Consider the following 10,147-nt stretch of genomic DNA (forward strand, 5'->3'; position numbering starts at 1 on the left):
AAAATTGTAGAGGCGCGAATTCAGGATCAAGCCCTCGAAGCCGTCGGCTACTCTGATGGGTAGGCGTAATCTCGATGGTAGGAAATCCTTGAGGCTGGAGTCTCGGCTGGTTGGAGGTGTTCGGAGCATGGGTTGCGTTACCCAGCAGCTCCACCAGATGTCACGGTGTGAAGTCTCTGATCAGAAGTCACCGCGGGACACGGGAGTAACAGAAGTCACAGTGCGGCAGGAAACTAGCAGGCCCGCTTCGACAGAACTTCAGTTTCTTCGCCTCGAGGAGGCACACGCTCGCGATCAGCGCAGAGGGAAGATAAATAATGCAGCGTGTCAATATTATCTCTGTGAAGAGGTAGAGGCAATGATATCTTGAGACAATCGTCCGGTCATACAATATTGTCTCAGTTCTTTGAATGTACAGTTTTAAAGTTGTTTGTTCTCCCTGCTTACTTCATTTTATATTTTGGGCAAATGACTTTTAATTTCTTGGAAATCTAAAATTATGCGCAATGTTTTTACAGTGTTGTACTAATTTTATCTGGGGGCATGGCTCGGGGCATTGTTTTGTAGGTTCGCTAGATGTCCTAGAAATGCACCATCATTCTTTATTTCCTGCTTAAAGAGCCTACATAACCGGTAATCATATATCATTAAACAGGTATCACATTTTACTTCCATAATAATTCATATGTGTGAAATCGATAATGTATATTTTATACTCCACGAAGAAACCGTTTTTCGTAAATAAGAATTTGTATATTTTGCTGTGTTTTTGATGCGCACACTAGCACAGTAATTTGAGCGCGGTGAGAAAAATAATTTTAAATGGCCATTGCCATCTTTCCTGGAAGAATATTGGCATTATATTACCACTACTAATTCTACTACTACTACTACTACAACTGCTGCTGCGTTTACTACTACTACTACTAGTGCTCCTGCTCCTTCTACAGATACTACTACTGCTACTGCTGTTACTACTCCTACTACTACTACTACTACTACTACTACTACTACTACTATAGCCCCTACCAGTACTACTACCACCTCTACTACTGCATTTTGACTTTTGTTATAGATTGTACCCAAACATTTTCTTGCTACTGCTGCTGCTAATACTACTACTGCTACTATTACTACCACTACTACTACTACTGCCACTACTACTACCATTACTGCTACAGAAGTTTGGCTTTTGAATTAGTGTGCGCCCAACGAACTACAACACTGGGTTATCGATGTAAGCGTATACTCTAGACAGGTTGGAGCTAGGGGTTAATTAGTCCTTTCGGACGGTTTTTAGCCTACCCAGCTTCCATTTCCTCAACCCCCGATTCCTACTTACTCGTTTTTGGAACTACGAAGTCACTACACTAACGACCGGAACATGCTTCGATTGTTTTATGTAAGGGTGTAAATGAATCGCAAGACCTATCTGTTAACTTAAGAGCGTTTATATTGTTACGCGATGAGGAAGACGAAGTGTTTCCTTCTCTTGCCTCGCGGAAGAGACAAGGTGATGACAAATAGTGGGACTGGTTCCGTGTTGCTGCTTGCTGCTATGCAACTTGAGGCTGTTGTAAATACACTGTGAATACATCGAGTTTCCACGTAACATCTTGGTGGAGGTGCGGCCGTTGATTCCGGCGTCAGCCTCCGCACGACGGAACTCCGCCGCGGCCGCCTGCTTTCCTGCCCAACGATGCCTCAAGATATCGTCCCACAACAACTGGGGCCTTGCCAACGGTCATTCTCGCCCATCCGCGCGATCCTGGCAGTTTCACTGGTACCGGCACTACGGACGTGGACGAATGGATACGCAAGTACGAACGTGTGAGCACCTATATTCTCTGGGACCCGACCATCATGCTAGCGAACGTTGTTTTTTACCTCGAGGGCACTGCGCTAGCCTAGTACGAGACTCATGAAGACCAGCTGACCAGTTGGGTACTTGCAAAGAGAAGCTCCGTGAACTCTTTGGAAAGCCCCATGGTCGAGAGCTTACTGCACAGCGAACCCTCGAGACCCACCTCCAGACAGATACTGAATAATACATGGCCTACATCCAGGACGTCCTCGCCTTTTGCTACAAAGTAGATCCCAACATGTCGGAGTCCGCCAAAGTTGGTCATGTCGTGAAGGGCATCGCCGACGACGCATTCAATCTGCTTGCGTACAAAGATTGCAACACAGTTGATGCCATCATCAAAGAATGCCGCCGTTTTGAAGACGCCAAAAGTCGTCGCATAGCCCATTAATTTGCCCACCTTCCAAATACTGCTCCAACTTCGTGCCAAGATTTGCCATCCCAACATCAGCCAACGTGGACCCAATAAATAACCCGCCATTGCGCAAGTTACTGAAGCGCGCCAAGTAGCCCGTAGTCGACTCCTCGCCTCTCAGACTTCTCAGAAGTCTGCCTACGATAGGCGACATCGCCAAGTAACCTATGACCCTGGGTCCTTGTTTCTTTTATAGTCTCCTGCACGCCGCTTTGATCTCTCCGAGAAACTTTTGTCCCTCTATAGTGGCCCTTATCGGGTGCTGCGCCAAGTAACTGACGTGACGTATGAACTTGCTCCTCTTGTGCCCGCGTCCTCCTCCTCTCGCCCCACTACTGACATTGCCCATATTTGGCACCTGAGACCATACGAACTGATGCCTTCTTTGCCAGATTAGCGCCGGGATGACGCTACATAGCCGGGGGGTCATGTTACGCGATGAGGAAGACGAAGTGTTTCCTTCTCTTGTCTCGCGGAAGGGACAAGGTGATGACGAAGAAGTGGGTCTGGTTCCGTGTTGCTGCTTGCTGCTATGCCACTTGAGGCTGTTGTAAATACACTGTAAATAGATCGAGTCTACACGTAACAATACTTTTACAGTCGAGACAGGACAGAACAGAATGAAAGTTTATTTAAGGAAGCTGTGCTTTTTTAGAGTGGTAGTCGACACAGGTACGTGTCGCCTTCTGCGGCAGCGCTCGCTGTGGAAAGTGGCTGGCAGGCACTGCGCATGCGTATCTTCTACCTATTCCCTGTTTGTCTGTACTTTGAAACGTCGGCGCTTTACTTGGTTGACGTTCTGGTCATAGTGGAGCCTATTTGGCTGGATTCTGTTTCTGAAAGGTCGCCTTACTTTGGCGTTGACTGGCGGTCTGTAGTTGGCGCTTCGACTTGAATAAGTCGTAGGCTGGGCACCTGCTCATCGACGGGCTCGCGTTTATTGTCGGACTCTTCACTTTCAGCTGTGCTGAGCTCAGAAGGTTCCAGCGGCGCATTTAGGTGTCCTCTATTGCGGCGGAGCAGTTTTTCCTCTTCGGTAAGTACCCGGTATGAACGCTGTGCAACCGGCCTCATTATTCACGCTTTGCGAGTCCACTGCTTGTCCCGAATCCTATCCACGTCTCCTTCTTGGGGCATGGTAGAGATATAGCAGCAGCTTCTAGTGGCTTGCGCTTGAACACAGTTGTCTCCGGCTCACAGCTAAAGTCATACGTTAGTGTGCGCTCTTTTCTGCCTTGCAGGAGCTCGCCCGGTTAACGGACCATCCTCCAATGTAGTCGAACGGCAGGAAAGCAGTCCCACCTAGAAGTCCTGCTGTGTCTCCTGCGTTGTTTTTTTTTATCCTTTTTAAAATTTTGTCACCTTTTTCCGCAAGTCAATTATATTGTTGAAATCTAGGGCGTAAAACAAGGTGGCTCAACTCATACTGCGATGCAAAGGCAGCAATTCATAAGAGGATAATTGGGGACCAATGTCGCCGCGAACTTCTACTGGAATACCGCAACTAGCAAAGATTGTCCCCAGCTTGTCAATAACAGTACGAGCTGTGGTGTCGCTAAGTTATTCAACTTCTGAGAAATTGGAGAGCACATCATACACGCACAGGTAAGAACTACCACCGTGCGGCGCAACTATTTACCATCCTCTCAATATCGAACTTCAGTGCAGGCCAGAACATTTACTGGCGAGCTCTTGCTTTAATTTGATTCAAGCCGAAATGCCCCTCGTGTAGACGTTGAAGCATTGCTGACCTCATAGACTTTGGGATGATTACCTTGATTCCCTTTAACGCAATTCCTTCTACGTGAGACAAGTCTGCAGAGAATGGCTTCATGCTGCCAACTAGGTCACCACTATCTGTTACGTTACGTATAGCATACTCAAAATCAGGATCCCTTGCAGTGGCTTCAACAAGTCGATGCATTATTCTGCTGCTCACCAGAACCATGACCATATTCCAATTGCATTAACCTCGACGTACTCCGGGAAGTCGGCAAAAGTGAGAAACAACTTTATTCGCCCCAGATGTCGTTAAGTCGGCGATGTACGCTGATTGCTTTGGCGACGATCTTGATATCATGTCGGCGAACAGCAACTATTTGCCTGGTGAAAATTTAAGTGAATAATTGTACCTCAGCAAGCGTAGAAAGAACTGCTGAAGCTTTGACGCCATATCGCCGAATCCTTTCGCCGCAATCGCTAGGAGGCCTGTTTCAATAATTATGTTTCTTCGATAAATAAAGTAGTGAAATTTTTCGCACCGAGATGTAATTCCCATGGCTTCTTTTTTTATTTGCGAGTATTTTTTTTTCAGATGCAGTCGTGACAGGCGATGCGTAGGCGACCGACCGCCAGCTATTCCCGTAACGCAGCAAAAGCCCTGAGCATTTTGATGCGTCCAAGCTTAGTTTTGTTTTTTTCCCTGCATCTAATATTGCCAGCACAGGCATGCTGCTGAAAACACTACAAATAGCGGCCCACTAAGTGGCATGATTCTCTGTTCACTGAAGTATTGCGTTTTTTTTTATAAGATCTCGCTACAACTTGGTCTTCTCAGCATGGTGCGGAATATACTTTCCAAAGTAGTTGGCCCCCGCCAGCATTTGCTGAACTGCCGTCTCATTTGTTCGGTGCGTAATTTCGGAAAATGATGCTCTGAACGTGGGATTTGGCTTTATCCCGTCTTGGCTGATGATGTCAGCCAAAAATTCAAACTCTGTGCACGCGAACTTATATTTGTTCGCATTTAACGTCAGGCCAGCTTGCTTTGCTAGTTCCAGTGTTCCACAAAGGCGCTCATTGTGTTCCTATGTGGCACCCCATACCAATATGTCATCGATGGACACGCGAACGCCTGGATCTTGGTAAAATATCTCTGTCGATGTTTTTTTGTACACCTCCGGTGCTGAAGCAATCCCAAATGGCAGTCTCAGGAAGTGACCGCCCGAGATGTGTAGCATATGTGCTAATTTTTGACGTGACCTCCTCCAATTAAGTCTGGTGTTAACCCTAATTCCCATCTGAGCGGGAGAAGTATTTGGCGCAAGCGAGCTCCGTCTCAATATCGACAGGCGTCGGCCTCTGATAGTGTTACGCTTCAGGTACTGAATCATTAACAGGAGCTCTTCACTGTAATCGGCTCTGCCGTCACAATGTGATCCTCGGAATTGGTGTTTAAACGGCCCACTCTGCCCTGATTGATTTCTTAAGTAGACTTCTTCACTTAGACCTGTCTTTCTGCTTCGGCCATACAGATAGGACGCTACGCCTCCGATCCATCGAGTTTGTTAGCCTACAACCCGAAGCTGTCATATATGTTCATTTGGTCCCATCTCTTGCTGTTCGTGACGGTACATACGTCACTTGTCTCATCATGTATGTTGTTCTCCATCCTAGGGTCATCATTCCTCACACTGTCGTGACCGTAAGGGGTAATCTAACCTATTTTGCCGTCCTTAACTTCAGCCCCTAAGCACAAGTTTTGCCTCATGGCATTGCACTCGCTGACCGGTTTTTGTTGGTTGACTGTGAAGTTTTTGCAGTCAAGCCTGTGCCTCTGCCTTAGCCCCCGTATCAGGTTCTCGTTCGACCATTTTAATCCCATGATAGCAGGGGGTTTGAAAGCTGGCCAAGCCAGTGCTCTCTCTGACCTTTTGTTTTCGTACAGCGACATATTTGATTTTGGCGACCGGCCTTTGGGCCAGACATTCGTCGTTACCCATAGCATCAATACTGTTGATGACAACCCCATGCACCGAAGGCCTTATTGAGTCTCACATGCAGAGCGCCACATCATACAGAAGGAAGTCAACAAGATGCTGGCAGACAATATTGAACCTTCCTGCAGTTCCTGTGTGTCCGCTGTCGTTTTAGTCAAAAGGAAAGCTCAAACTTTCAGATTCTGTATCGACTATCGCCCCCTCAATCAGTTAACTAAAATACGTTCACCCGCTCTCGAGAACTGACAACGCCCTTGGCTACTTGCACGGTGCAAGCTTTTTTTCATACCTCGACATGCGTTCTGACTTCTGGCAAAAAGCAGTCAAACGGGATTCCGAGAAAACTACATTTGTCCCCCCTGACGGACTATACTAATGCAACGTGGTGCCATTTGACCTCTATAACGCTCCTCCGACCTACGAGCGCAAGATGGACTCGTTTCTCCCTGGCTTCAAGTGGACAATGTGTTTATACTACTTAGACGACATATTCGTTTCTCTCCGACGTTCAATAAGCCGCCTTCAACGGCTTTCTACCCTAATGACCGTCTTCCGCTACGCTGGTCATCAACTGAATGCAGAATTCAGCTTCGAATTCCGGCTTCGGTGGCCGCTTTTGATGCAAACGAAAAGCCAAGCGCCCGTGCACTGTGCGATGTCAGAGCACGTTAAAGAACACCAGATGGTCGCAATTTCCAGAGTCTTCCACTACGGCGTCTCATAGCCTGAGTCGCTTTGCGAAGTTAAACCTTATAAGCCGAACCAAACCATACAGGTTTAACATTGAAGCTGACTCATCATCGGAATCAGACGCACAGTTATCCTTCGTATAAATTATTACTTTGAACACTTCGTCTGTACAAGTTGGATCCAGGAGTATAGTTTGAGGACATTCAATGATCATATATGTGTTCCACATAATGAAGTACCGTGAATGTCATTTGAGGAAATAAATTATAGAAAGTCCGCATTGAAAACATTTGCAACCATTCCGTCTTATAAGACGGTCTTTTTGCGAATTCAGCGGTTAGGATTTTTTCCTTAGTGTTCTCCATATCAAGTGCTTATTTCAGGCAATTCCTCAGACTCTGTTTTCATAGTATTGGCGTTTAGCTTTCTTGATATCTGCATTTGACTTTTCCGCATCTTCTTGAATATTCTAAAGTAAGTGTGGTCCATAGTGGTAAGAAATACCTCAATGAATTTTTGTTTCTCGTTAATGCTTTCATAAAGGCCACGGCTTATACATGCCTTTCTTATTGTCGTTTTTTTTTGGGAACAGTAAGTGTAAAGTGGTTGTCCTAAGCCATTATGAAAACGAAGGGAAATTATTGTACGCGTTGTCTGCGTATGGTTCTATTGTCACGATTTTGCAGCCATAACAAGGAAGTTGATGACATATCTTAGGGAAATGTTTGTGCATTATTTTACAGGCGGTGTGGAAAATACTGGAAGGTTATCGTTTATAATACATATTATAGAATCGGACTGAATTTCTTCTAGAAGAAAACGTGTAATGCAAATATCAGTAGTGGATTCAGTTTCATCTGGTATCGGCATAGGTCAGCTTATAGTGTTTGTGCACGCGCAATACTGGAACATTTCTTGGAACAGCATGTAGTGTGCATTTGATTGAGAAGCATATACACTGAAATTGCTCATGAGCCCGGTTTCCATTTTAAGTAAAACACTATCTGCAAGCAGATTTTCTATGAAGTGCGGGAGGCGGTCCAGAAGGGGGCCAATAGACAACAGCAAGCAATGTGTCAAGGCACTGCGAAGTTAAAACCTCAATGTTTTCACTTACAAAACTGTATTCAGCTATAGTTTGTACGTATGTGTGGAAGGTGCATACATAAGAATGCCACCACCCCATTTCCTCGTTCGAGAAGTAGAAACAACTCATACCCGGAAAAAATAATAGCATTCCAAACGCCATAATAGCCATGTGTCTCAGTAAAAGTGAAGAAATCAAGTCACGCTTCAGGTGAGACAGGAACAATGCTGTTTAATCGAACGTATTTCATAGGCTTCTGATATTTAGTTGAAATACAGAGAACTGCTGCCTTTTCGCCGGGTCGGAATTTTCAAGCCTTTTCGAGTCATTCATTGGGCTTAACAGAAGGAACGTATGTACAATCTTTTATTCTAGTTGATGCGAGGTCATCTACCAGACGGATCGAAACGGCTGGCTCGTCTGTTTATTACCAACAAACAGCTTTCTCTTTGCGTGCCACACGTATTCTTAGTGTGAGTTTAGGGCCGTCTTCCACTGCTGTCATCAGACTGCGTGACAGGTTGGTCTGGTTTTGAAACATGAACTTTGCTACTTTTATTTTCATTGAGTACCTTCCTTTTTGATATCTATGTGTCAGCGACAGACTGCTGTATAAAGCGCGGGATTAATGGACGCAAATTTCTCCTTGCTTGACAGACAGTCTATGCACAGCGGAAATGTTATCTTGTGTAATAGCCTTCACTTTCAGTTTTTTAATAAGGGAGTAATTACTAATTGCATCCACCCAAGCGCAGCCATACGGCTACAAAGGTGGATGCTTGGGTGGATGCAATGCGTCATTACTCCCTTATTACAAATCTACTCCACCTTGGGGGATTCCCCTAAATATTTGACCAACACCACTCCCACTTCGAGTTATAGATCAATTCGCTCTAGCCTTACCGTCTGCTCTGCTTACCGTCCTGATTAGCTCACTCGGTAGAGCGACTGCCCCGGAAAGGCGGTGGTGCCGGGTTCGATTCCCGGATCAGGACGAATTTTTCCTTAACTACGAAGTTTCTGAGAAAGCTGTGTAGCTTTCTTTTGTAGCCGTATGGCTGCGCTTGGGTGGATGCAATTAGTAATTACTCCCTTATTACAAATCTAATCCACCTTGGGGGATTCCCCTAAATATTTGACCAACTTTCAGTTTTTCTGCGATGTCATTTACTTTGGTTAGCAAGTCTTCCTCCTGGGTTTAGGTCAATCCATGAAGCTCTATGTTTAGAAAGCGACTATGCCACTCTAAATCATCTAGGTCCTGTTTCAGTTGAGCTACATCACTATCTACATTGGTGGATTCCTGCCCTTCAACTCACTTCGTTAGCTGTTTTGTGGGTTCTCACAGTGATCTGGCGATTCTGACAGTGATCGCACCTATCAGAAAGGAACTACATTTGCAATTGAATTGAGTCAATGTTTTGAGAAAAGCAAGAAAGACGCGATCTTAATTTCCATTTCTAGCATCTGGATAACTGGTCGGAATCGTGTCGATGATTTCACGGTGTGCGTGTGCCCTTGCGGCCACCTCGACAAGAGTCACATTTCCGTGGTTCCTTGTCTGGCTCAAGCTTAGTAGTAAAATATTCTTCTTTATTCCAGCACATGTATCAAGGCGAAAATTAAACCTGCACTTTGAGCACGTGGCAAAGCGGCTTCATTGATGGAAAACGGCAAGACCAAAAACGAGCCATAGTACGCTCGTCTCATTCAAAACACTGAACCTAATTTCCACAGAACAGTGACCCGCTGTCGAAGGACGAAACATAACTGCCTGTTACTTGTAAGCTCAGCCATTAGAAAATCGGTGGAAGAGGCATGACTGAAGCCGTTGCTATACGTGTATGAGATTGTTCACACATGCAGATGAGGAATAGCCTCTTAGTGTGAGGGTCGAAACCAATATTGGTAAAACCCCCTGCGTCCACAGCGTGGCCTAATGGCAGATGTGTAGAAAATTAGACTGCCGCTATACAAATAGGCGTGTTGTGAGCGCCAAATCTGCTATGACTGAGTAACATAACAAAACGGTTCGGGTAACATAACTCGAACACTATGCGTGCCACTTGTAACAAGAATGGCCATACATCAGATGCTATTCATTTTTATTCTTGATAAATTTTGAACCGGCAGAACTTATTATGCTTTAAAACATTTAACGTCCCAATGTGACTTAGGCTATGAGAAACACCGTAATGGAGGGCTCTGCAGATAACGACCACCTGGAGATCTTTAAAGTGCACATAAGTCACAAAGCACGTCATTTTGGCCGCCATAAAAAAAGTTGGCAGTGGCCTGGATTAGATCCCACAATTTTGAGTTGAGCACCCGGGTTTCCTAACCACTGGTTCACTGCAGTGGTAACGTTATTT

The sequence above is a fragment of the Amblyomma maculatum genome, unplaced genomic scaffold (genome assembly GCF_055883805.1).
Source record: "Amblyomma maculatum isolate TAMU_Amacu unplaced genomic scaffold, ASM5588380v1 scaffold_28, whole genome shotgun sequence".
NCBI lineage: Eukaryota > Metazoa > Arthropoda > Arachnida > Ixodida > Ixodidae > Amblyomma > Amblyomma maculatum.